The following is a 27,849-nucleotide window of genomic DNA, read 5'->3' on the forward strand; positions in this document are numbered from 1 at the left end:
GGCAAGTGCCTGAGCCCCAGCCACACAGAGCAACTCAGATGAGGAAGCAGAAGAACCATCCGGTGAAGATCCATCATTGTGTGCACCCGCACCCTCCAGCAGCACAAATAGACACACCTTGGTGGGTCTAGTTCTAGAGCAGGCTTGGGGTCACTACCTGGCGATCATCTTATGGGCACCTGTCAACAGCAGGAGGAGGCAGTGACAGCCGAGGTCTCTGCCACTTGAAGGACTGCTGGAGAGCAGGCCCCTGCAGAGTCTGAGTCCAATGATAAGCATCAGCAATCGGCCCTGAGGGGAATGTTGGAGATGCAGAAACAGGCAGGGGACCATCAGGCAGCGTTGTCAGAGGCCAACATCAGACTGGAACGAAGGATGGCGGAGTCTGTCCACATTTTGCCTGATGCTATGGTTCCGACATATGAGTACATCGAAGTCTCCATGGGAAGGGTAGTGGCTGCCTTGGAGACCCAGGTCCAGCAGTTTCTGCAGGATTTTCACTCAGACCTGCACACCATCACTCCAGCCGAAGATATATTTCAGCAGTGACTAGGTGGGAGGGGGACAGGGCACCTCAACCTCCCTCCAGGTGCCCCTCCTCCACAAGGAGTCAGGGAGGTGCCCTTGGGGCACCCAAAAGGAGGCAGCACGCCAGGCAGACACCCCGGAGGCATCCACTCAGGACAGTCCAGAGGTGCCTGGCCGCTTCAAATCTCCTCCTGTATGTGATCCCATCAATTCCAGCAAGTCAGGTCCAAGAGGGTGCAACTGCCCCAGAGCAGGCCAGGCCTTAGGCCATCAGAAGGCTCCCACCAAAGTAATCTCAGTCAACAAGGCATAGCAGTCAGCAGGCTACCTCCACCTCTGCTGCAGATGTCTGGGCTGCACCTAGACATAGTGGCAAGGTTATAAAAATTAAATTTAAGAAGTTTTGAATGCACAATGGTGGCACGGGTGTTCACTTACTGTATATAATCTGCACTATTATAAATATGTTTTGCATTTACCCCTCTCTAAGTCTCAGGTATTGAATGGTAAATCAATGTGATGCAACATCCTGCAACGTTCATTCAAGGGTAGCAAATGACCCCCCACCCTCTTCCCCAATGATCTTCCATCTGCTTCCTCAGTTCCATAGAGTCTCATTCAATCTCATCACAGTGAATCGCCTTTAGTTCCACATCTATGGTATGAACAAAGGCACTTCCTATGTGAAAATGATGGCTGGGCAATACACATGTGACCCTAGGATCTCAGCCATTATTTGGCCTCATGAGAATTGTTCATCAAGGTTAGTGATTATCCTGATGCTGTCGGACTGAAGTCTGCAGTTTGTGGATGCTGTACAAATTTGTTGCGACCAATGTTAGAGTCTTTTCTCCCATGACAATGACAATGCTGGTTATTTTATAACTGTGATTTTTAGTGAAAAGTAGTATTCAGTGTTGAGCACCATAGTCTTGCTTGCCCCTCTGCAGCGCGTTTTCATCTCTGTGTTTAAGGCTGAATGTTATTCTTTTCTTTGTTCCCAATCTCTACATGCATGACGCTGAACAACTGAAGTTGGTTCCCCACGGTGGCATTGAAATGTCTGCTAGACAGGAATGAGTGTGTGAAGTCGAAGGTGGCAGAGGGAGTGAATTTTGAAGGTGGTGGTTGGGGTGCCAATCAAGCGGACTCCTTTCTCCTGGATGGCGTTGAGCTTCTTGAGTGTTGTGGAAGCTGCACTCATCCAAGCAAGTGGAGAGTATTCCACCACACTCCTGGCTTGCGCCTTGTAGTTGGTGGATTCTTCATAAATAGCAACTAAAGGGCTCCACATAGATTGTCAGCCCGTTTCTCCACGACCTGGTTTTCGGTTCCACAGGTGTTAAAATGGGCTGCTGGCCAAGACCCTACTTCACTCCAACTAACTTCACCAGCAGTTTTGGAATTGGAAATTGCCGCCTCTGCGGCTTGAGGATTACTAAACAGATTGCAACAGGAAGATGTTGCTGCACTGCCCATTATAAATGCCCTTAACAGCTCGCTTGAGTGGCTGCAGCTCCCCCTGTGGTACTCAAACATACAGACCAGGGGGATGCATGGTCAATTCCTTGACTGAGCTGCAGGGGGCAGATCTCAGAGTAAAGACCTGGAATGATGGGGATATGGGTTAAATGTGAGAGTTTTAGGAGAGAGCAGGGGAAACATTCCTTTGCCAAAAGAAAACAGTTGTAGAACAGTGGGCAGCCTTCAGTGGAATCAGTTGCTAAAGCAGTTTTGAAGAATATTAGATAGCCCGTTAATGGATAGTACAATGAAGGAATTTGTGAACACTAAGATGCGGATGCTGGAAATCCAAAACAAACCAAAAATCAAAATACCTGGAAAAACTCAGCAGGTCTGGCAGCATCTGCGGAGAGGAACACAGTTAACGTTTCGAGTCCGTGTGACTCTTCAACAGAACTAAGTAATAATAGAAAAGAAGTGAAATATAAGCTGGTTTAAGGGGGGGTGGGGGGTGGTGGGGGGGATGGTAGAGCTGGATAGAGGACCAGTGATAGGTGGAGATAGCCAAAAGATGTCATAGACAAAAGGACAAAGAGGTGTTGAAGGTAGTGATATTATCTAAGGAATGTGCTAATTAAGGGTAGAAAGCAGGACAAGCAAGGTACAGATAGCCCTAGTGGGGGTGGGGTGAAGGGAAGGGATTAAAATAGGCTAAAAGGTAGAGATAAAACAATGGATTTAAAAAATACATTTAAAAATAATGGAAATAGGTGGGAAAAGAAAAATCTATATAAATTATTGGGAAAAAAAAGCGGGGGTTCGGAAAGAATGTGGGGATAGAGGAGAGAGTTCATGATCTAAAATTGTTGAATTCAATATTCAGTCCGGAAAGCTATCAAGTGCCTAAAGGAAGATGAGGTGCTATTCCTCCAGTTTGCGTTGAGCTTCACTGGAACAATGCATCAGGCCAAGGATGGACATGTGGGCATGAGAGCAGGGTGAAATGGCAAGCGACAGGGAGGCCTGGGTCATGCTTGTGGACAGACCGAAGGTGTTCTGCAAAGCGGTCACCCAATCTGCGTTTGGTCTCTCCAATGTAGAGGAAACCTCATTGGGATCAACAAATGCAGTAGCCTAAATTGAGGGAATTGCAAGTGAAATGCTGCTGCACTTGAAAGAAGTGTTTGGGCCCTTGGACGGTGAGGAGAGGGGAAGTAAAGGGGCAGGTGTTGCACCTTCTGCAGTTGCAAGGGAATGTGCCATGGGAGGGGGTTGAGGTGTAGGGGTTGATGGAGGAGGGGACCAGGGTATCCCAGAGGGAACGATCCCTGCAGAATGCCACCAGGGGGTTGAAGGGAAGATGTGTTTGGTGGTGGCATCATGCTGGAGTTGGCGGAAATGGTGGAGGATGATCCTTTGAATGCGGAGGCTGGTGGGGTGATAAGTGAGGACAAGGGGGACCCTATCACGGTTCTGGGAGGGAGAGGAAGACGTGAGGGCAGATGCACGGGAGATGGGCCGGACACGGTTGAGGGCCCTGTCAACCACCGTGGGTGGAAAACCTCGGTTAAGGAAGAAGGAAGACATGTCAGAGGAACTGTCTTTGAAAGTGGTATCATCAGAACAGAAGCGACGGAGGCAAAGGAACTGAGAGAATGGGATGGAGTCCTTACAGGAAGCGGGGTGTGAGGAGCTGTAGTCGAGGTAGCTGTGGGAGTCGGTAGGCTTGTAATGAATATTGGGGGACAGTCTATCACCAGAAATTGAGACAGAGAGGTCAAGGAAGGGAAGGGAAGTATCAGAGATGGACCATGTGAAAATGATGGAGGGGTGGAAATTGGAAGCAAAATTAATAAATTTTTCCAGGTCCAGACGAAAGCATGAAGCAGCACCAAAGTAATCATCGATGTACCGGAGAAAGAGTTGTGGGAGGGGTCTGGGATAGGACTGGAACAAGGAATGTTCCACATACCCTATAAAGAGACAGGCATAGCTGGGGCCCATGCGGGTACCCATAGCCACACCTTTTATTTGGAGGAAGTGAGAGGAGTTTAAGGAAAAATTGTTCAGCGTGAGAACAAGTTCAGCCAGACGGAGGAGAGTAGTGGTGGATGGGGATTGTTCAGGTGTCTGTTCGCAGAAGAAGCTAAGGGCCCTCAGACCATCCCGGTGGGCATCCATGGTGAAGAGGAGGCGGTTGGGGCCAGGGAACTGGAAATTGTTGATATGATGTAGGGTGTCAGAGGAATCAAGGATCTAGGTGGGAAGGGACTGGACAAGGGGAGAGAGAATGGAGTCAAGATAGCAAGAAATGAGTTCCGTGGGGCAGGAACAGGCTGACACGATCGGTCTGCTGGGACAGTCCTGTTTGTGGATTTTGGGTAGGAGGTAGAAGCGGGCCGTCTGAGGTTGGGAGACTATCAGGTTGGAAGCTGTGGAAGGAAGATCTCCAGAGGAGATGAGGTCAGTAACAGTTTGAATTTGGGAACACGGTGTGTACTGGGGATTAAGAACTACTTGCAAGGAGGACAATGAATTGGTTGGACAGAATGTCCTGTTTCCATATTGCTAACAACAACAACTAGTATTTACAAAGCACCTTTCATGTAGTGGAACGTCCCAAAGCACTTCGCAGGAGCATTATAAAACAAAGGGTGACACCAAGCCACATAAGCAGATATTAGGTTGGCTGACCAAAAGTGTGGTCAAGGAGGTAAGTATCAAGGAACAGCTTATGGAGGAAAGCAAGGCAGGCAGGTTTGGAGGTGTAGGGAGGGAATTCCAGAGCTTAGAGCCTCCTTGGACTTGCCCTCCCTATTGCTGTAATCTCCTCCAGTTCCACAACCCTCTGAGACATCTGCACTCCGCAAATTATGGCCTTTTTGTGCATTCCCAATTACAATTACTCCATCATTGGTGGCCATGCCTTCAGTTGCCTAGGACCTAAACTGTGGGATTACCTCCCTAAACCTCTCCACCTCTCTACCTTGCATTAAGGCACGCCTTAAAATTCTGTTGCCATTGTTGTTTGTCTAAGAGGAGGTTGTCCTTAGTCAGGGTTGGTAAAGAATCCAGGAGGCTAGACTGTTGTTAAACTTTGAAACTAAAACAAAAAATGCTGGAAAAACTCAGCAAGCCTAGCAGAGTCTGTGGAGAGAGAAACAGAGTTAACATTTTGAGTCTGTATGGCCCTTATTCAGACCCCCTGAAGACCCAGCTCTGTTCAGCTGCAACGTCCAGTTTGTACAGATGCCATCTCCCCCACAGCCAGTCCCAGTGTCCCAGGAATCTAAAGCCCTCCCTCCTGCACCAATTTTCCAGCCACACGTTCATCTGTTTTACCCTCCTATTTCACATGGCACTGGGAGAAATCTGGAGATTACCACATTTGAGGTCCTGCTTGCTAATCTTCTACCTAGCTCCCTAAATTCTGATTGCAGGACCACACCCTCCTTCCTATCTAGGTCATTGGTACCAATGTGGACCATGACTTCCGGCTCTGTGACATCCTTGACCCTGGCACCAGGGAAGCACGTCTATGGCCACAAAAATGCCTGTCTGTTCCCCTAACCAAGAATCCCCTATCACTATTACTCTTCCTTTATTCTTCCTCCCCTCCTGTATAGCCGAGCCGCCCATGGTGCCTCAAACTTGGCTCTGACTGCCCTCCTCTGAAGAACCTGCACCCTCACCAGCAAAAGAGAAAAACGATTTGTGAGTGGGATCCCAGGGGACTCCTGCACTACCTGCCCACTTCTCTCGGACTGCCTGGTGGTCATCCATTCCCTCTCTGTCTCCAGACCCTTTAGCTGCGGTGTGACCACCTCTCTGAACGTGTTATCCACGTAGCTCTCAGCCTCACATATGCACCACAGTGATTCCAGCCGCCGTTAGAGCTCTGAAACCTGGAGCTCAAGTTTCTGCAGCTGGCAGCACTTCCTGCACATGTGGTTGCCTAGGACGCCGGTAGTGTCCTTGACTTTTCACATATTACACAACACGCATTCCACTCATCTGGGCTGCCCTGCCATGTCTTAACTCTACTTCCCTTACATCATCTATATTCTACTTTAGATTATTTATATTACTTTATTATATTGGCCCTAAATTTTCCTTATTCCTGGTGCTTCTCAGTTAAATCCAAGTATAACTACTTGTTTAAATATATTACACTTTTCTAATTTGCTCACCCGGTCCTACTTATCAAGGCCGCCGCTCTTCTTTCTGAGGAAAGGTAGAAAAGGAAAGGAGCACCTCCTCCCTCCTCACCAAACTCCCTCAGTCACCTCTGCTGTCAAACTCTCACTTCTTCTCACGTTCTTTTATAGCTCCTCTGTTCTCCTCTAGGTGCTGCTGAGTGCCAGGCTCAGGGTTCTCCTCTCGCACTCTCCATACAGAGGCTTAAGCAATCAAGCAAGCCTACAAGGATCAGTTAGCAGACTAGCATAATCAAACACAGATGAGACAAACCATTAAACATGACACCTGGTACCATTCTAATAAACCCCCTCTGCACCCTCTCCAAGACCTTGACATTCATTTTAAAGTGTTTTGTCTAGAATTGGACTCAGGGATTTTTACTTCAGATTCCTTTTTAAACTGAATTTACATCCTTAAGCCGGCATGTGGGACTTGAGCACCAATTCTCTGAATTACTAGTCAGCAATACCGCCTGAACAGAGATGATGTTGGGAATGCCGTCTCAGAACTTTGTTGAGGTCAGATGAGATCATCTGCTACGTTTCTTTTGATGCTTGAACAAGCCAGACATGAAGTTGTCCATAGAGATAAAAACAAAAAAACTGTGGATGCTGGAAATCCAAAACAACAATTTATGAAGTTGTCCTTCGCTGGTGGTGCTGGATGATCTCTGCTGATGCCTTGTTTTCAGGGCTGGCATATGAGTTGGAGTTTCTGAAACCATCTGCAGCCATGATGGCAAATTCCTGCCCACACCATCATCATTTGCATCAATCGTTAGCCAGAGTTTCCCACCTGTGGTGATTGAAGTCGAGGGATGTCATGACTCTTGACTGCATCCTTGGATTCAGAGCTTTGGGCATCCTGCTGGTCTCTTGGCATGGGCTGCCTCCCCCGATAGTATATCCTTGGAGATGCAGCCATCTTCCATCCTGTGCACATGCCCAAGCCAGCGAAGCCTTCTTTGCTTGATTAGTGCTAGCAAGTCTGGCACTAGTGATAGTAGTGTTTCCAAAAGTTAATAAATTCAGTGTCCCCATGGACCCTTACACTAACTATATGGAACTACATCAGATTTACAGCACATAAACTGGCCAAAAGGCCAGTTGATCTATACAAGTGTTTATGTTCAACATACTCTTTCACTAACGCACACAAAATATTCTTTCACGCTATCCCTTAAATCATTTGTGTAGATGCCAAGGGCTATATTACAGATTCAAATCACTAATGTGTGATTATGAATTTAATTATTAACATTGCTCCTCTCAGTCATAATAAGTTAGTTTACTCTAAATTCAGATAACTTCCTAGGAACACCATCATGCATTAATCAATAATGAGATTGTAAAAACAAATGGCCTGCAGGGTTGAGCAGAAGCCATGTGGTGATTTTACATGCAACAAACAATGGGGAAGCACTCAACTGCTCAGTTATTTGGTCCCTTAAATACATTTTATGTTTCAAAATAGCAAGCATTGTCAATCTCCGTCTAATTAAATGGCATTAATGCAGGAAACAGTGGGACAAAAACAATTTGACTTGAGCACTTATTTCAGGCTCACACTCTAGAATAGTACTGAGGGAGTTCTGCACTGTGAAAGGTGCCACCTTTCAGATGGTAAGCTTTTAGCCAAATAAATACTGTGGCTACAAGAGCAGGTCACATGCTGGGAATTATGCAGAGAGTAACTGACCTCCTGACTCCTCAAGGCCTGTCCATCATCCACAAGGCACAAGTCAGGAGTGTGACAGAATACCCTCCACTTGCCTGGATGAGTGCAGCTCCCACAACACTCAAGGAGCTTCACACCATCCAGGACAAAGCAGCCTGCTTGATTGACACCCCATCCAGCATTTTAAACATTCACTCTGTTATGATCGCAGCTGCTACAAATACTGGACAAGTCAGATCCAAGAGTGAAACCTGGCTTGATAGATACTAACTTTTCTTTAGAAACTGTAGAGGAAAGTTACTGAATAAATTCACAGTAGTTTGCAGATTAACTTTTAATACAAAGAATAAAATACGTATTAAAACAAGAAAAGTGAACTATTAATAGTCGTTTGGTGGTACAGAACTTGAATATTGTTGAACAAGAGACATGTCTAAGCTTTTCATCTTGCACTCATCAGGACACTCACAAGAATACCAATAGTCTATGTGAAGAGAGTGCTGATTGGTTAGCAAACGGGGTTGTCATGGAGAATACACCACGGTTGGTGACTGACAGTTCACTGCCAAGCATTGTTTGAAATTTAAACCAGGCAACTTGTCCGACCACCCCCTACCCCTCCCAATGTCTGACCCCACCCTCTCCCGATGTCCCACCCTCCAGCCACCCACCTCCGGAATGTCTGACCTGCTCCACTCCCCTCCCAATGTTTGACCCCAAACCCTCCCGATGTATACCCCTCCACCAACCCTGATAATCGACCACCCATCCCCAGCCCCTCCCCAAAGTCTGACCCTCACCCCGAATATCTGACGCCCTCTCCCCATGCCCACCAGACCTCCAAACATCCCCATCCCCCCAAATCCCTTTTACTACCAGAGGCACTTACATTCTCCCTGGCCTGTCAATTTCAATGGGACATTTAAACTTACAAGGGCAGTGTCTTCCTTCAATTTAACAGTGCTGGACTTCGACACTGGACTTTGGAGACAGATGTGCTGCCTGGATCTCCTCCAGCCTGAGTTGGAAGGTCGGGCGAGGCAGGCATGGAAGAAATTTGGCGTAGGTAAGTGGGCACGGAATGACAATCCGACACTGGTTGCCACTCCAAATAAGTTATGGCCCATGACTTAACCAACACCAATACCTGAAATTTAACAGGTTGAGTTTCATGCATATTTTTCTGTAATCACAACCAAAACATATATGACCTATCTTCCCAGTTTTCTTAAAATTCTTTCATAGGATATGGGCATCGCTGGCTAGGCTAGCATTTATTGTCCATCTCTAATTGCCTTTGAGAAAGTCGTGATGAGCCGTCTTCTTTAACCACTGCAGTCCATGTGGAGTAGGTGCACCCACAGTGTTGTTATGGAAGGAATTTACATATATATTTTTTCTTAATGCCAGTATGTCTTTAACAAAAATATCAGAGTTTGATAAGAAATAATGAAAATAATAATTTCATTTTTCTCCATTCCTACATACTTTCAATTAATCTACCTGTCTTCTTTTCCTCTTTCTGGATATCTATTTCCATTTACTTGACTCTTCTTTCTCAAAATCTCTGACTGTGTCAAACCTGTCACTTTGACTTTGACCACCAACTCCACCTAATGTGTTTTTTAAATTCATTAATGGGATGTGGGCATTGCTGGTTAGGCCAGCATTTATTGTCCATCCCTAATCACCCTTGAGAAGGTGGTGGTGAGCTGCCTTCTTGAACCACTGCAGTCTATGTAGTGTAGGTACACCCACAGTGCTGTTAGGGAGGGAGTTTCAGAATTTTGACCCAGCGACAGTGAGGGAACGGTGATATATTTCCAAGTCAGGATGGTGAGTGGCTTAGAGAAGAACTTGCAGGTGGTGTTGCTCCCATGTGTCTGCTGTCCTTTTCCTCCTAGATGGGAGTGGTAATGGGTTTAGAAGGTGTTGTCTAAGGAGCCTGTGTGAGTTCCTGCAGTGCAATGTGCAGAAGCTGCTGTGCGTTGGTGCTGGAGGAAGTCAAAGTTTGTAGATGTAGTGCCAATCAAGTGGGCTACTTTGTCCTAGATGATGTCAAGCTTCTTGAGTGTTGATAGAGCTGCACACATCCAGGCAAGTGGTTGGAACTATGATATTGATTAATTTGCCTTAATCAAAGAGTCAGATTCACTTTGCTCTACTGGTAGATTCTGTGATACCAACACGCTTTCAATTTCTTTGTGACTTTCACTTTGGACTAGAGGCAGAATGTGGACTATAGGAGGGTTATCATGCTCTCCCTTTGTCAGATTTCCTCTGCAAAACAAATGGTCTACTCTGATGGAATCTCTCTCCAGTCTTCACTAGATCTGCGAATACACCTAGTCTCTTTTCAACAATCCCTGAAACTGTGGCCCCTGGTTCTAGGCTCCATAGCCAGGGGAAATATTCCCCCCCTGCATCCAGTCTGTCTAGCCCTGTTAGAAATTTATACGTTTCAATCAGATTCCCTCTCGTTTTTCTAAACTCTAGCGACTACAGGTCCAGTCGAATCAATCTCTCCTCATATGACAGCCCTGTCATCCACAGTATCAGCCTAGTGAACCTTCGTTGCATCCCCTCTATGGCAAGTGTATCCTTTCTTAGGTAGGGCAACCAAAACTGCATGCAATACTCCAGGTGTCGTCTTACCAAGGCCCTGTATAACTGCAGTAAGGCATCCCTACTTCTGAACTCAAATCCTCTTGCAATGAAGGTCAACATACCATTTGCCTTCCCAATTGTTTGCTGCACATGTCTATTTATTTTCATTGACTGGTGCACAAGGACACCCAAATCCCTTTGTTCATCCACATTTCCCGATATATCACTGTTAAATAAAACTCTGCCTTTTTATTCTTCACACTGAAGCGTATGACTTCACATTTATCTGCGTTATACTGCATGCCATGTGTTTGCCCACACACACAACTTATCTAAATTACCCTGAAGCCTCCTTGCACCCTCCTAATAACTCACAACCCCACTCAGTTTTGTGTCATCAGCAAATTTGGAAATATTGCATTTGGTTCCCTCATCTAAGTCATTTATATATATCATGAATAGCTGGGGCCCAATCAATGATCCCTGCTGTACGCCACTAGTCACCTCCTGCCACCTGGAAAAGGACCCATTTATTTCCACTCTCTGTTTCCAATCTGTCAACCAATTCTTCACCCATGCCAGTATTTTACCCCCAACCCCATTTGCTTTAATTTTGCCCACTAGCCTCTTATGTGGAACCTTATTAAAAGCCTTCTTGAAATCCAAATACACCATATCCACTTGTTATCTATTCTACTAGTTACATCCTCAAAAACTCCAGTAGATTAGTTAAACATGATTTCCCTTTCGTAAACCCATGCTGACTTTGTCTAAACCCATTAATTCTTTCTAAATATTCTGTTACCATTATCTTTTATAATAGACTCTAGCATTTTCCTTACTACTGATCTTAGGCTAACTGGGTTGTAATTCTCTGTTTTTTCTTTCCCTCTCTTTTTAAATAGTGGGGTTACATTTGCCACCCTCCGATTTGCTCGCAAGTCTATAGAATTTTGGAAGATGACCACCAATGCATCCAATATTTCCAGGGCCACTTCCCTTAGTACTCTGGATGTAGATTATCAGGCCCTGGGGATTTTTCAGCCTTTAACCCCATTAATTTCTCTAGCACCGTGTTTTTACTAACACCGATTTTGTTCAATTCCTACCTCTCACTAGACCCTTGGTTCCCTAGCATTTCTGGGAAATTACTTCTGTCCTCTTTTGTGAAGACAGAGCCAAAACATGTGTTCAATTCTTCTGCCATTTCTTTGCTCCCCATTATGATTTCTCCTGTTTCTGACTGTAAGGGACCTATATTTGTCTTCGCTAATCTTTTTCTCTTGTATTTATAGAAGCTTTTACAGTCAGTTTTTCTGTTTCTTGCAAGTTCACTCTCATACTCCATTTTCCCCTTCTTGATCAATCTTTTTGTTCACTTTTGCTGAATTCTGAACTGGTCCCAATCCTCAAGCTTGCTGCTTTTTCTGACAATTATATGTGTCTCCTCTTTGGATTTAATACTATGCTTAATTTCTTTTATAAGCCATGGTTGAGCACTTTTCCTGTTTTATTTTTCCACCAGACAGGAATGAATAATTGTTGTAGTTCATGCATACATTCTTTAAATATTAGCTATTGCCAAAACATGTGTTCAATTCTTCTGCCATTTCTTTGCTCCCCATTATGATTTCTCCTGTTTCTGACTGTAAGGGACCTATATTTGTCTTCGCTAATCTTTTTCTCTTTTAGTAAGGTTCCTCAATCCATCATTGCCAACTTGTGCTTCATACCCTCGTAGTTCCCTTTATTTAGCTTCAGGACCCTAGTTTTGGATTCAACACCTTCACTCTCCATCCTAATGAACAATCCTATCATTTTATGGTTGCTCTTCCCCAAGGGTCCCCACACAACAAGATTGTTAATCAATCCATTCTCCTTGCACAATACCCAGCCTAGGATAACCTATTCTCTAGTTGGTTCCTCAATGTATTGGTCTAAAAAACCATGACATACACACTCTAGGAAATCCTCCTCCACAGTATTATTGCTAGTTTGGTTTGTCCAATCTATATGTAGATTAAAGTCACCCATGATTACAGTTATGCTCTTATTGCATGCATCTCTAATTTCCTGCTTACTGCTTTCTCTTACATCTCCATTACTGTTTGGAGGGCTATAGTCAACCATCACCAATGTTTTCTACCCCTTGATGTTTCTTATCTCCACCCAAACAGATTCCACATCATGATTTTCCGAGCCAATATCCTTTCCCATTTTTGCATTGATTTCCTCCTTTACTAAGAATGCTACCCCGCCTCTTTTCCCTATTTGTCTGTGCTTCCTAAGTATTGAATATCCCCAGACGTTCAGTTCCCACCCTTAGTCACCCTGCAACAATGTCTCCATAATTGTAACTATATCAAAATCTGGATGACCATGAAACCATTGTCCATTGTTGTAAAAGCCCACTAGGATCACAAGTGTCCTTTAGAAAAGGGAATCTCTCACCCTTACCTGGTCTGGCCTACTTGTGACTCCAGACCTGCAGCAATGTGATTGACTCTTAAATGTCCTCTGAACAAAGGCAATTGGGGATATGCAATGAATGCTGACCTAGCCAGTGGTGCCCACATCCCACGAATGAATAAAAAAAAATCTATTTGCACTGTTAATTCATCTAGCTTATTGGAATATTCTGCACATTAAGATACAATGCCTTTAGGCTTGTCTTTTTAATCTTGTTAGTCATCTTAGCTTTATTTTGCATAATGACCCCATTTGTTTTTTAACTTTGTTTTTCCTCCCTTCCACTTTTGCTTCTCATTTTTCTGTCTTTTGTTTCTATCCTTTTTTCCCCCTCTTCTGTCTCCCTGCTCAGGTTCCCATCCCCCTGACATTCTAATTTAAACCCTCCCTGACCACACTAGCAAACAGCCCCCCAACCCTGAGGGCATTGGTCCTGGTCCTGCCCAGATACAACCCATCCTGTTTGTTCTGGTCCCACCTTCCCCAGAACCGGTCCCAATGCCCCAGGAATCTGAATCTTTCCCCTCTACCATTTCTTCAACTACATATTCATTTGACATATCCTGTTATTTCTACTCTCGCTAGCACATGGCACTGGTAGTAATCCTGAGATTACTACCTTTGAGGTCCTACTTTTTAATTTATGTCCCAACTCCTTATATTCAGCTTGTAGGACCTCATCCCTTTTTTTAACCTATGTCGTTGGTACTAAATATGTACCACAACCACTGGCTGTTCACCCTCCCCATTCAGAATGCCCTGCAGCCTCTCCAAGGCATCCTTGACCCTGGCAACATATCATCCTGGAGTCTCTTTTGCGGCCGCAGAAACACCTGCCTGTTCCCCTTACTATTGAATCTCCTATCACTATAGCCCTGCCACTCTTCTTCCTCCCCTTTTGTGCAGCAGAGCTACCCATGGTGCCATGGATTTGGCTCCTGCTGCTTTGCCCTGAGAAGCCTTCTCCCTCGGCAGTATCCAAAATGGTATATCTGTTAGAGAGGGGACTCCTGTACTAGGGGACAGGGGACTGCTATACTACCTGCCCTCCTCTACACTTCCTGGTGGTCGCCCCTTTCTGCCTGTTCAGTCTATACCTGTGGTGTGACCACCTCACTGAGTGCGCTGTCTACAATAATCTCAGCATTGCCGATGCTCCACAATGAATCCACCAGCAGCTCTAGCTCCAAAATGCATTAGCTGCAGCTGGACACACTTCTTGCGCACATGGTCTCCAGGGACACTGGAAGTGTCCATGACTTCCCACATAGCGCAGGAGGAGCATATCATAGGTGCAAGCTCTGCTGCCATGACTTCCCTTTAGATTAAGCTCATTATCTACTCCCTTTAAAGAATAGTAATTACGTGAGGGGCCTTATTCCACTCCAAACACTCCCACTACAGTCTAAAGTCCTCACCTTATTTTGTTTAAGCTAATAGACTACAGCAGTTTAATTAATAGAAAAAGTAGAAGTAGAAGTACTCAACTGACCCTACTTATCAATCAGCTGCCTCCCCTTTTGAATAGTAACGTCACTTCGAACTCCACCGCCTGAAGGTCCTGAGGGTACACCTCTCGTCTCTGGTCTCGGCCTCTGTTTTTTGTGCCTTTTTATACTGTTCTCGCTGGCCTCTCCTCTCTGGTCTCAGCCTCTGTTCTTCACACCCTTTTATACTGCTTTCACTGGCCCCTCACCTCTGGTCAGCCCTGAGTCTCCTCTGAACTCTCACTCTGCCCTCGTACCGCTTACAGCCCTGAGTATCCCTGGAACTCTCACTCTGTCCTTGTGCTGCTTTCAGCCTCGAGTCCAGTTCCCGCTATTTTTAATTCTCCATTCTGACTCTTAGTCCCTGCTCTTTTTAGATCCCTGCTCTGACTCTCAGCTCCCGCTCTTATTAAATATTACCAAGGTCGCTGCTGCTCTCGTGCTGCCTTTCCCGCTTTGGTCTCACATCTGGTTCTCCTCGCTCTTTAAAATTGCGCCTACTTTCAGTCCTGCTCCTGTATGATTGAGACGGTTTATAACTGAACCATGCTGTGGTGAGTGTCCTTGCAAATTGCATAACTAGGGAAGTAGAGAGGTCTTTAAACTAAACAAGAGAGGTGAGGGATCAAGCTTGGGTAGATGCAGCAATTCAAGGTGTAGAGTCAAGACAGGAGAGCAAAATAGCAATTTGAGAAATGAGGGTCAGAGAATGGCAGGAAGGGACAGAGAGAAAAAACCTAAGAATACAACGACAGTCAAGACCAGATGTTACTAAGGTAACCAAAAGACAAAACTGAAGGCTCTCCATCTGAATGCATGTAGCATTCATAACAAAGTAAATGAATTGATGGCCCACATTGAAGTAAATAAATGTGATCTGATAGCAATTACGGAGGCATAGCCGCAGAATGACAATGATTGGGTCCTTAAAATTGAGGGTTACATAATATTCAAGAAGAATAGGAAGTAAGGTAAAGATGGAGAAGTAGCACTGTTAATCAAAGAGGGCATTGTTGCAATATTTAGAGATTACCTTGGTTCAGGAGATCAGGATGTAGAATTGCTTTGGGTGGAGGAATAGTAGAGGAGAAAGTCATTCGTGGGTGTGGTCTACAGGTCCCCTAACAGTAGCCACAGTTTAGGACAAAGTATTCAAGAGAAAATATTGTGTGCTTGTGATAAAGGGAGGGCAATAATCATGGGTGGTTTTAATCTACACATAAACTGGAAAAATCAGATTGGCAGTGGTAGCCTTAGAATGCTTTTGAGATAGTCCCTTAGAGCAGTTCTGGAATCAACCAGACAGCAGTTTATATTAGATTTGGTATTGTGTAACGTGACAGGATTAATCAACGATCTCAGAGCAGAAGGCACCCCTAGATAGCAGCTACTGCAATATAAGCATGAATGGAGGTCTCCATGGCAAGGATGGTGGATGCCTTAGAGACCTGGTCCAGCAGAACGCGGAGATGCACGCATACCTGCACTCTATCATGGCTGCCATGGGTGAGTTCCTGCAGTGGCAACGTGGAAGGGAAATGGGGTACCTCGACATCCCTCCAGGTGCCCCTTCCCCTCAAGAAGTCAGGATGGGGGCCCTGGGAATCAAAGGGAGGAGGAGCAGCAGCTGGAAACCCCTGGGTTATCCACTCAGGAACCTCAGAGGCTGCCCTCTTGCTCTGAGCCCCCTTTGCCTGTCACCCTTGCAACCTTGTCCTCTGCCATCGCAGTGGGAGCCGTTGGCCCACGGGAGGACAGCCTAAAGCCCTGGTTCTCCAAAGTCATGAGGGATGACAGGGCCAACCATTGCACACGCAATCTCCACCCCTGGTGTGGATGTCAGGGCAGCACCTAGAAGAATTGGTAGGCCTAGAAAAATCAGGAAATTCTAATCACAAGTAGTTGCACAGGTGAACGCGTTTTGTTACTTTATAATCTGAAAATATATTCACTTTCAATAAATAGTGTGAAATGTTGTCTTTCAGCTTCATTGACAGGCTTTGCAAGTCCTCCCCCTGCATCTCCCCACCCCCCGACCACCGCCCTCCCCCCACTAGCAGTTTAGACGCACGCAGCTGGATCATGAGTGATTCCGCAGGGAGAGATTGTGTATGTGGCCGGGCTTTTCAGAGCCTCGTGCAATCACTCTCCTGTGCACGTGGAGCCTTCATCCATTCACACTCATCTCACTGTCCCGAGCATTTTCAATGCTGCCTGCTGGGGTTCTCTTTCAGTTGTCCATTTGAGTTGACCTGTATCTCCACTGATCGCACTCCCATACAGCACCTGTGCCCGTCCAGCACTTTCGATTTCAAAAACCATGGTTATGATCAAGTGCCTCATCAGCTTCCCTGTCCTTTCCCCACTCGCAGTCACCCCTGTCCTTGCCCCAACACTATTGACACCCGTGGCATCACCTTCCACCTCACCACTGTCACCTATCAACCCGAACCCTTGTCTTTCTGGGATGTCCAGGTGAACGTGCATGTCTCCTACTTTCCTGAGAATTCAACCCCCTTTCACACTGACCTCCCCGAAATCCTCCTTCCCACCCCCATGGTTCGTGTCTGCCTCTGAGTCCCCAGCAACCAAACTCACCATCCATTCTACTGATACCAATGCACCCTCCTTACCAGCTCCCTCTTCCCCCCTCTCACACTCACATTCTCTCCTACCATGCCCACCATCAGTTCACTCCCCCAAAGGCATTCATTGGCTCCAAACACCCCTCCCTTGCACGTTCACCTGGACATTCCCCTTTCCTCCTTACTCCCTCCTCCACCCCTTAATCCCTCCTCCACCCTTACTGCTTCCCCCACTCTTACTCCCTCCTCCACCCTTACTCCCTCCTCCCCCAGACCCCTTCCCCTCTGAACTCCCTCCTCTTCCCAAACACCTTCCCCTCTCAGAACTCCCTCCTCTCCTCTCTCAACCTCACCACCCCGATACTTTAATTCCCCCCCCGCAACATCACCCCACTTTGTCCCTCCCTCCCAACCTCACACCCCTGACACCTTCGCTCACCGCAACCCCCCCCCCAGCCTCACCAAGCAACTTCCCTGTACACCTTCCTCTCCCACTCACACCTAGGCCTTCCTCTCCCACCTGCCCTCCCAACACAGTTTCACAATCATCCACAGCAGACCAAGGCCAAGACCAGCAGAACCAAAGCATCAACGGAGACCTCCCACCTTCTGTGAACTGCTTCTTGGTGGAGACATGTCCATGAAAATCCATCCAGCATGCGATGCACGTGTACCTCCAGGGTCCATTAGCTGTAGGGGTCCAGCAACTCTTTCTCCTCGAATGTCTGCGATCTGAGGAAGGCCCTAATGGTAAACCTCGACTTCTGCACATCTTACTTGCCCATGTGTGTTCTGGCTGGCATGTTCTCCTGCCGGCATAATGGTGAATTGGGCATTGGGGGTCTATTATGATTGGGCCTTACTTTGCATCCCATTACAGGGATGCAATTTGGGTTCACACTGGCCCCCAGCGGGATTCACGTTCTGCCGTGGCTGACACCATGGGATGATCCTGCTGTGACTTCACGCCGACGTGAAACCAATTTCTGCCCCTAATGCCAAACTCCCCGCCCACCGTGATGCCCACCGCCAACAGGACCGGACAATAACGCCCTATGTGTGTAACAGGTTTTATTCACAGTGCTTTAAACTGTCTGCTCCATGCTTCAGCTCTGGCTTCCAACGCTTTCTACAATTTTTTTACTTTTCTCTGTGTCCACACCCAGGCTTAACCAATCAAGCGCAGTGAGCATTAATAGAAAACATCCTTACATAATCAAACACAGAACAGTTGAACACTGCAGTGGCCACTGCTGGCACTGCCGGAGGCCCAGAAGAAACAGCAGGCATTGAGGCCACTGAACCGAGGTCTTTGGGACTGCCTCACTGGGGCCAGTCAGGAGGGCCCTGGCAGGTGGGAGAGGGGAGGTTGGTTTGAAAGGCAGGGTAGGGTGAGTCTTCCCATCGAGGTGGTCATTGTTGCTGGTGGGATACTCTGTTAGGCACAGGAGGCCCAAATAGGATGGCCACACCCAGCCCACGGTCAGGCCACAAGGAGGTCTGCCCCACTGATGTGTTAACCCGCAACCCACAATTAGTTTGCCTTTCAGTGCCCTGATTGGCCATTTGGCCAGAATGTTCTGATTGGATAATTAGGGGATGCCAGGAGAGAACTCAGCACGAAGGTGCTTTTGAGCACATGTGCGTAGCAAACTGTGTGTGTTCCTGGAATCCAATTATCCAATCAGAACATTCCGATGGAATGGCCAATCAATGTACTGAAAGACAAACTAATCAGGGCAGCAAAAAGCTCTCCAAACTAAGCTGGGAACAAAAAAAATTGCAGCCTGGAAAGTATCAGCTGCCACTATGGATTCACAATTGATTTTTTTTTTACATTTATCACAGAATGTTGAGCGCAGCAATAGGCTATTCGACTCTACAGCTGTTTATGCGCTCCACAAGACTCATCCAACCTCACCTTCATTTCATCCTATCAACACATCCTTCTATTCCTTCCACCCTCATGTGTTTATCTAGCTTCCCCTTTAAATGTTTCTGTGCTGTTTACCTCACCTGCCCCATGTGCTAGTGAATTCTATATTTTAACTCACTGGGTAATGAAGTTTCCCCAGATTCACACATGCCTACCTAATGGTTATGGCCCCCTGCAACTGGAAATATGTTCTCAATGTTCACCGTATCAAACCGTCCCATGGCTGTAAATTCCCACCCCCAGCCTTCTCCCTGCTAGAGAAAGAGTCTGAAGCCTGTTCTATCTTTCTTGATAAGTATTTCCTCTCAGTTCCAGTATCATCCACAGTAATTTGCTTTTGTCCAGGAGCTGTAAGATTGTTCAGGTTGATTATAGTGCTGAGGAACTGATTGGTAACTGTCACTTTCAATAGCATGCTTCAGAAATGCACTTGTGAATACACGTGAATGGAATAAGAAATATATATTATCCAAACTACTTTAATGTAAGAAAGAACTTGCATTTATATAGCACCATTTACAGCCTTCACATCCCAAAGTACTTTACAGCCAATAAAGTACTTTCAAGCGTCGCCGCTGTTGCAGCAGTTAGAAACGCAATGCCAGTTTGTGCACAGCAAGCTGCCACATCCAGCCAGGTGATAACGATCGTCCCTACTTTCCAAGAATGGTTTCAGGGATTACGGCCTTCAGTTACGTGGACAGGTTGGAGAAGCTGGGGTTGTTCCTTCCTCTGGAGAAGAGCAGGCTGAGAGGAGATTTGATAGAGGCGTTCTGAACCATGAGGGGTCTGGATAAAGTAGGTAGGGAGAAAATGTTCGCATTGGTGGAAACGGGAACCAGAGAATACCGGTTTAAGGTGATTGGCAAAAGAACCAAAGGCGAAGTGAGGGCTAGGGCCTGGAATGCACTGTCTGAGGCAGTGGTAGAGGCAGGGTCAATCGTGGCTTTCAAATGGGAAATGGATAATTATCTGAAGAGAAGCAATTTGCAAGGCTACAGGGAAAGGCGGGGAGCAGGGCTAGCTAAGTTGCACTTGCAATGAGCTGGCATGGAGACCAAGGGCTGAATGGCTTCCTTCTGAGCTGTAACCATTCTGTGATTCTCTGTTTAGTTATTTTGGTTGAGGGACGTATTGGCCCGGAGGCTGACGAGAGTTCCCCTGTCTCCGTTGAAAGAGTGACCATGGGACCTTTTAAATTGAGCAGCCGGGCCTCGGTTTTAACACCTCTTCTAAAAGCCAGCGCCTCCAAAAGTGCAGGAGTCCCTCAGTAATGCCCTGGTCATGTTAAAGCCAGACCTGCTGAGTTTTTCCAGGTAATTCTGTTTCTGTTTTGGATGAAAGAGAAACCATATGACAGGCCAGAAGCTCTTCACCTCACAGCAGAGTGCCGTTTGCATACCGGTTACGGGAGAATAATTTACGGACAGCTTGCTTTCCCCTAGCCAACCCCCAAATGTCACCATAGCGCTCTTCTGTACACTGTTTCAGGCTCAGCTGCACTGTACCTGTAGGACTGTGTTATGAATGGCTGGAGTACAACCTGACCATAATACCAAGGGACAGCGTTGGTGAATTTAACCGGAAACAAGATTACTTAGCCAGAAGTATTTCACCTGAGACTGCTGTGTTCTTATAAATCAAAACTTACTTCATCTCAAGCAATCTTTTCAACCTAAGAGGCAGTAAAGGAGTTGTGTTTCACAATTGGCTATGTCGGAAAATTGCCTGGAACAAGATGAGACTGCAAATAACTGCTGAAAGTACCTCAGCAATTCACATATTGAGGAGAACTTGCAAGCAACCTCTGTTATGTTTATTACCGCACTGGAAATGTTGCTTTTGTTTAAAGTGGGCACCAGGGTTTATTTTACTTTTCTTGCTCCCTCTCTTTTTCTCAGAGCCTGAACTCTACGCTGGTTGTGTTGGCGCATGCCCGACCCGACAGCGTGTGAAATTGCGCGAGGAGACCTTGGGTGTGCTTCCTGACGTCATCGTGCAATATTTCATTTGGCGGGCAAGCACAGCTGTCGGACGCGCATCCCCCCTCCCCACCCACAATTAAGCGGACAATTATTAACGAGGCAATCGTAATCGATTTGATCTGGGCCGCCCACTTTTACGTCGGCCAGATGACCTTCACGTTTACTCTACAGCCGCGATCCAGGGCGGGATGAAATGTCCGGGGTGAAGTATATAATAAAAGAAGTTATCCAGGGGACTGATGTTTTCTGAGTTCCGCTGTCGGGTGCTTGGAATGGGCTGCACAGACATTAGTTTGCTGCATTTTTGTCTTGTTGTTTAAGTTGTAGAGGTCTGCCGCTCCCTGAGGCAGCTCCGCAGCAGCTGTCTGCCTTCAGGGAGCTCACGAGAAGCTCACCACCCGCACCCTCACTTTTCCCAGCGCCCATCCTCTTCCCGCTGCCCCCACACCACCCCGCCCCAGCAGCGCTGAGGCTTTCTCAGCACGTGTTTCACGCTGGCTGACCATTAACTGGTGAAATTACGTTCAGGGGCGGATCGGGGGCTGATGCTCATTTCGAGTCCTCTCCCAAGCCTGCCGATCGCGCGCGCCCAACGAGCGTAAGATTCAGGCCCGTGTGTTTTGTTTATCCGACTTGAACTTCATTTTTGATTTCTCTGCCCTCATCGTTTTGTCCTTCCTGCATGCCAATAATACTGATAGTCTTTTGAACCATTTTTATGTGTTGCTACCTATCCATTCCTTGAACAGGCTGCCTGAAATTTCTAAAATGCAAACCGCTGCCTTCGGCTTAGATGCTTTGTGTGTTGGGTTGGCTTATTCGGAAGCAGCTGTAGATGAACATACTGTGGGCTCAGGCCCCACTCCAGAACTTGAGCATATAATTTCGGCTGACAGTACAGCGCCGTACTCAAGGAATGCTGCACTGTTGGAGGTGCTGACGCTTGCATGAGAGGTTAAACTGAGGCCCTTTCTGCCCTGTTCTAGTGGCATTCAGGTGGCTGTAAACATCCTGTGACATTATTTGAAGAACAGTAGGGAGGCACTTGGTCAATTTTTATCCCTCAAACAATAAAATCGATTTATTTCACTAGCTGTGTGTAGGACCTTACTGTGTGTTAAATTGGCAGCCATATTTGCAACTGTGCCAAAATTTCAAAACAAATTCATTTAATTTGAAATGCAGCAATAAGAATTTGCATTTATAGAGCTAACATAGTAAAACATCAGAGATGGGCAATGTTTCGTCATGTGTTTTGGGTGTAAATGGGGTTTTTTGGGACTTGTCTATTGTCTGAAAATAAGCTACTCAAGACCATTGTTGGTTAAAACTGTTACTCTTTATTTACAACTACTATGTACATATTGGGACCCCTGCTCCCTCTAGATCTCTGTTACTCAATCATGTGATCATCATCATTACACTAGCATCATGTTACTCTACAGACCAAAGCCCAGTATCGGATGAATGTATATATCTCAGATGGTTGTGGGGCTGGGGTGACCACAGATGTAGGGAGGGGTGAGGCCAAGGGAGTACTTGAAAACCAAGCTGAGAATTTGAAGTACTTTGGGATGTTCTAAGGATATGAAAGGCAATTGTGAGAATGGAAAAATATTTTGGGGGAATGCTGTGTTATTCTGTAAGGAAGGGAGTGTGTGTGTGTGTGTGTGTGTGTGTGCACGCGCATGTGTGTGTGTGTGATTTAATTAAGTTGGGCAAGAGGTTGATAGAAATCAGGTTGTCTGGGGGGGGTGGGTTTAAAACGTGAAAAGGCTAGAAGTGTTAAGTTTGAGGTACAAGTAAATAGGTTAGATCTAACATCTGCATTTTTAGATAAGTTGAGACTTTATTTGAACATCAAAGGGGAATCAGAGGTAACAAGAAACATGTTTGCATCTTGCAGGAGTTCCATAGGTAAATAATACTGGGAATACTATATTTTGTTGACCTGAAAGCAAAGGCAAGATAGGGATATAAACAACTTTGTATTTGGAAAAATTTGACTTTTAAAGAGGTGCGAGAACAATGGAACTGGAGATGGAAGGGGGAAAAAAACTATTTTAGAGTTACTGTGGAGAGTTCAGGATAGAGATAGCTGGAGCTGTTTGAGCTGTGGAGCTATTGTTGGAGCTCTGGGCTAGGAGAGGATTGCAGTTTGTGATAGTCACCCAGTCAAGCCAGGAGAGTTTGGGCTGTAACAAGCAGTTTTATTCTGAAGTGGATTCCTCTACAGAGTGGAAGAGGATATAGGTCATGTGGTGTGCCTTTGTTGAAGCTACAGCAGTTTGCCTTGTGTAATATTACTGGATTTTTTTTTATAGTTAACATCTATAAGGGGTGTCTGGAGGTGTTTACTTGTGAGTCTGACCAAGGACAGAGTCCTTTTGGTGAATGTTTTGAAACTAGCCTTAATTGTGCAATTGAACTCTTTTGAGTTCTGTATTCTTAAGTTTTCTTTTATTCGTGTCAATAAAATATTTACTTTTAATTTTTTAAATCCTAAAAGTGTTATTCAAGTTTCCCTCTGGGATATGGTTTGCACAGCAATTAACACTGACTGTGGTCATAACACAATTCAGTTTAGCTTTATAAATCAAAATTTGATACCGAGCCAGAGAAGGAGACATTTGGACATGTGTCAAGTGTGGCCAAAGAGGTAGGCTTTAAGAAGCATCTTTAAAAAAAGAGAGAGTGGTCGAGAAATATGGGAGGTTTAGAGAGGGAATTTCAGAGCTAAGGTCCTAGGTGACTGAAGGCATCGGCCATCAACAAAGGAGCAATTAAAATCAAGAATGCTCAAGAGGTCAGAGTTGGAAGAAAGTTATCTCAGGGGATTGTAAGATTGGAGAAGATTTCAGAGATAGTGGGAATTGAGGCCATGGGAGGATTTGAAAATGAAGATAAGAATTTTTAAATTGAGGGGTGAAAAAGTGCCCAAGGCATGGAACAAATGTCCAAAATAGAGTAAGTGGATGTGAAAAGCTTGCAATAATTTAGGGAACAATTAGATGATGCAGTGGAGGAAAATTGGAAGTTTTTCCTGGCTGGATGGACTACCTAGCATTAACTTAGCTTGTGAAACAAGCCTTCGTCAGAATTCAGGCTTTCTCTTCAGCATTTCTAACAGTAATTCCTACTGTTACATACACTTGCATGTCAGTTAATGTAGTGGTTATATTAATTAATTAATCAGAGACTCCCAGGAGGACAGCAGAAATGATTTAGGGATGACCTCAAAGCATCCCTTAAGAGTTCAAACATTCCCGTGACTCTTGGGAGATCCTGGCTTGTGGACGGCCAAAATGGAGAAGGCTCATTCGGGAGGTGCCAAACGTATTGAGGGACTTCATTAGGAACGTGCAGTGACAAAGTCAAGGCTTTGGAGGGAGCGCACACACCTCCAAACAACCCATCTACCCAACCTTTCAACTATCACCTGCTCCACATGTGGCAGAGGTTATAGATCTCGCATAGGACTTACCAACCATCTCAGAACCCATTGAACTGGAGCAGAAGCAAATCATCCTCAATTCCAAGGGACTGCCTAAGAAGTGCAATCCAGAGAAAATCACCAAGACAGTTTGAAAGTATGAACTTACTTAAAAAAAACCTGGAAATGAAAAGCTGATATCAATAAAAATTGACCTTGAAGCTGTCAGATTGTTTTCAAAACCCAACTATTTCACTAAAGCCCTTTAGGCCTGGCCAGTATGTGACTCCAGACCGACAGTTATGTGGTTGATGCTTAACTGCTTTCTGAAGTGGCTTAGCAAGTGATTCATGGAACTATAGGACTTTACAAAATGAGGCCCTTTGGCCTGTCATGTCCCTGCCGGCTCTCTGCAAGAGCTGCCAGCTAATCTCAATCCCCTGCCTTTTCTCTGTAGCTCTGCAAATCTTTTCTCTTTAGATAATTATCCAATGGCCTTCTGAAGGCCACAGTTGAATCTGCCTCCACCACAGTGCATTCCAGACCCCAACCACTCGCTGCATGAAAAAGACTTACCTCATGTTGCTTCTGATCCTTTTGCCATTCACCTTAAATCAGCGTCCCCTGGTTCTCCACTCCTCCGTCAATGGGAACAGTATCTACTATGTCTGGACCCCTAATGATTTTGAACACCTCCATCATATCCCCTCTCAGCCTTCTCTTCTCGCAGGGGAACAGCCCCCAGCTTCTCCAATCTATCCACGTGACTGAAGTCCCTCATCCCCACATCCAGCTGTATATAAATGCTGCCACTGATTCAAGGAGGCGGCTGACCATTACATTCTCAGGCCATCAAAGGATGGACAACAAATGCCAGCTTTGCCAGCAATGCCCACACCTGACAATAAATGAACTAAAAAAATTAAATGCCCACGATTCTGTCCAGTGGCTCACAATTCTGTTCTCTGTTGTGCCTAAAGGGTTCACACATAGTAATGTCCCCATCAATGCAATTGAGCACATAAATGATGGATCAAACATTGCACAAATGGCATAATAAAAATCAATAGCTAAGATTACATTTGCTATTAGGTGTGCATGATTAGAATCCTCCCTTCCTATCGATTGTTTGACCGCTTTCAGTTCAGAAGCTCAGACCTTTAATAGAACCTTCTTTTCTATTAGTTGCTATCATTATTTATGATCCCTTTCTTTGCCAGTAATCCCTCAGCTATCATTTGAGATAAAGTGTTCAACTGGGTTGTCATGTCGCCTCGATATCAACAAGGATTTTTCTTCAGTTTCACGTCTAAGAACATGCTATCCATGAAACTGTCAGCCTCGGGGATGCGCCTCGGTGCCTCCAGCTGTCGCTCAAGCTCCATAACTCGGAGCTCAGGTAGCTGCATCTGGTGGCACTTCCTGCACACCTGGTCAGTCAGAGCGGAAGGAGCGTCTAGGACTTCCCACATGTTGCAGGTGGTACATAACACGGGATTGAGATGCCCTGCCATGCCTCTAGTTTTTAAAAAGCCCTTACTTAAAGTTAAATACAGTAAAAAAATCATTAAATTATTCATGTACTTTAGATAAAAACTAGAACTCTTACCTTTCCTTAGCTTGATCTATTTTAAACTGTGGGAAAAATTGGAGAAAAATACTTACCCACTACTCACCAATCAGCTCTCACCTTTGTGCTGAAGTCACTTTTTGATGCTTCCTGGCACTCGCGCTGGTTCTGATCTCTCCGCCGCTCTCTCGCGCTGTCTTGTGGTGTCACTTCAAATGCACGAGGGAAACCCTCTGCCAGAGTTATCCTACAGAAGTAGCACCAGCCCCTTTTCAATAGCCATCGGTAAGCTGTCGCATCGCATTGATGCGATCGGTGCTGCTAGACCCAACCACTACCTTTTCCTCAGCCTCCAACCTAGAGCCAACTGTATAAGAAAGAAGGAAACACTTGCATTGATAGGCACCTTTTGCTTCAGAAAATGCTCCAGAGGCGATGAAGTATTTATTGAAGTGTAATCACTGTTGTAATGTTAGAAGCGTGACAGCCAAGTTTTACAAAACAAACCCCCACAACCACCGTGAGAATGATCAGATAATCTATTTTTTTTTAATAAAGCTCATTTATTATTTCCCTTTATTCTTCCATGAGACCTGGGTGTTACTGGCAAGACGAGGACTTGTTGCCCACCCCTAACTGCCATTGAGCTGAGTGGCTTATTGGACCATTTCAGAGGGAAGTTAAGAGTCAACCACATTGCTGTGGGTCTGGTGTCACATGTAGGCCAGACCAGATAAGGACAGCAGATTCCTTTCCGTAAAGGACATTAGGGAACCAGATGGGTTTTTACAACAATCGATGATAATTCCATGGTCAACATTACTGAGACTAGCTTTATATTCCAGATTTATTAATTGAATTTAAATTCCACCAGCTGCCATATTGGGATTTGAACTCACATTCACTCAGATCATATCCCTAGGCTCCTGGTTTACTAATCCAGTAACATTGCCACTACAGCAGGGAGGGAGAAACATTAACCAGGATATCAGGGAGAACTCCCTTGCTGTCCTTTCACATAGTGTATCCAAGCCGGGGCCTTAGTTTAATGTTTCATCTGGAAGGCTGCGCCTCTGACAGTGTAGTATTCACTCAGTACTGCACTGGAGTGTCAGCCTTGATTTTTTTGCTTAACCCCTGGAGAAGGACCTGAACCCAAAATGTTGTGATTGAGAGGCAAGCATGCTCCCAACTGTGTCATGTCTGATACCTGTGATATTATGATCTGCAGTGCAATATCCCTGAGACAGGTACCACATTGAGAAGGCCATTTTCTGCGCAACACCTGAAGTGGTTCCACTTAATCAAGCTGACCATTGATTTTAGTTATTGAAACCCTGAAGGGGCCTTAACTTCCTGATTTAGTCAGGGCTATAAAAAGTCCTGGACTCTATTCCAATGCCTTGAATGGGAGGACAGGGGGAGCAGATGGAATGTGCTGGATTAGGGTCTTAGAGTCAGGCATTCAGGTTGTATGAAGTGTAGTGATCTTTAACATTTGCAAAATCCCTTTCCTCAATAATGCAGGCAAGTGCAGGACAACTAGTCCATTGATATCAGGCTGTTGGTGCTTGTGGCAGGCAGATTTCCCTCTCAAATGAAACAATTCAGAGTCTGTTATGCACTACAATGTTAGAGCTGGAATGATTTACAAGGCAATCTATAGCTGTCCTCAGCTTTCTTTCTGTTGTGTCCTATAAGTGACATATTTAAATAATTTCAGAAATAAATATTATAATTGATACTTATTGAATGACAGGTTTACCTAAGGTGTCAAGGAACCAATTTGCTAAAGGATGTAATTAACAGAGCTGAAAAACCTCAGTAAATGTATGTAGTGCAAAATAATGCTCGATGAGGCACTGGTTGAGTCTCCTCTCATTGTACTGAAAAACCATGCCTAGGATG

Source organism: Carcharodon carcharias, chromosome 11, assembly GCF_017639515.1.
Source record: "Carcharodon carcharias isolate sCarCar2 chromosome 11, sCarCar2.pri, whole genome shotgun sequence".
NCBI lineage: Eukaryota > Metazoa > Chordata > Chondrichthyes > Lamniformes > Lamnidae > Carcharodon > Carcharodon carcharias.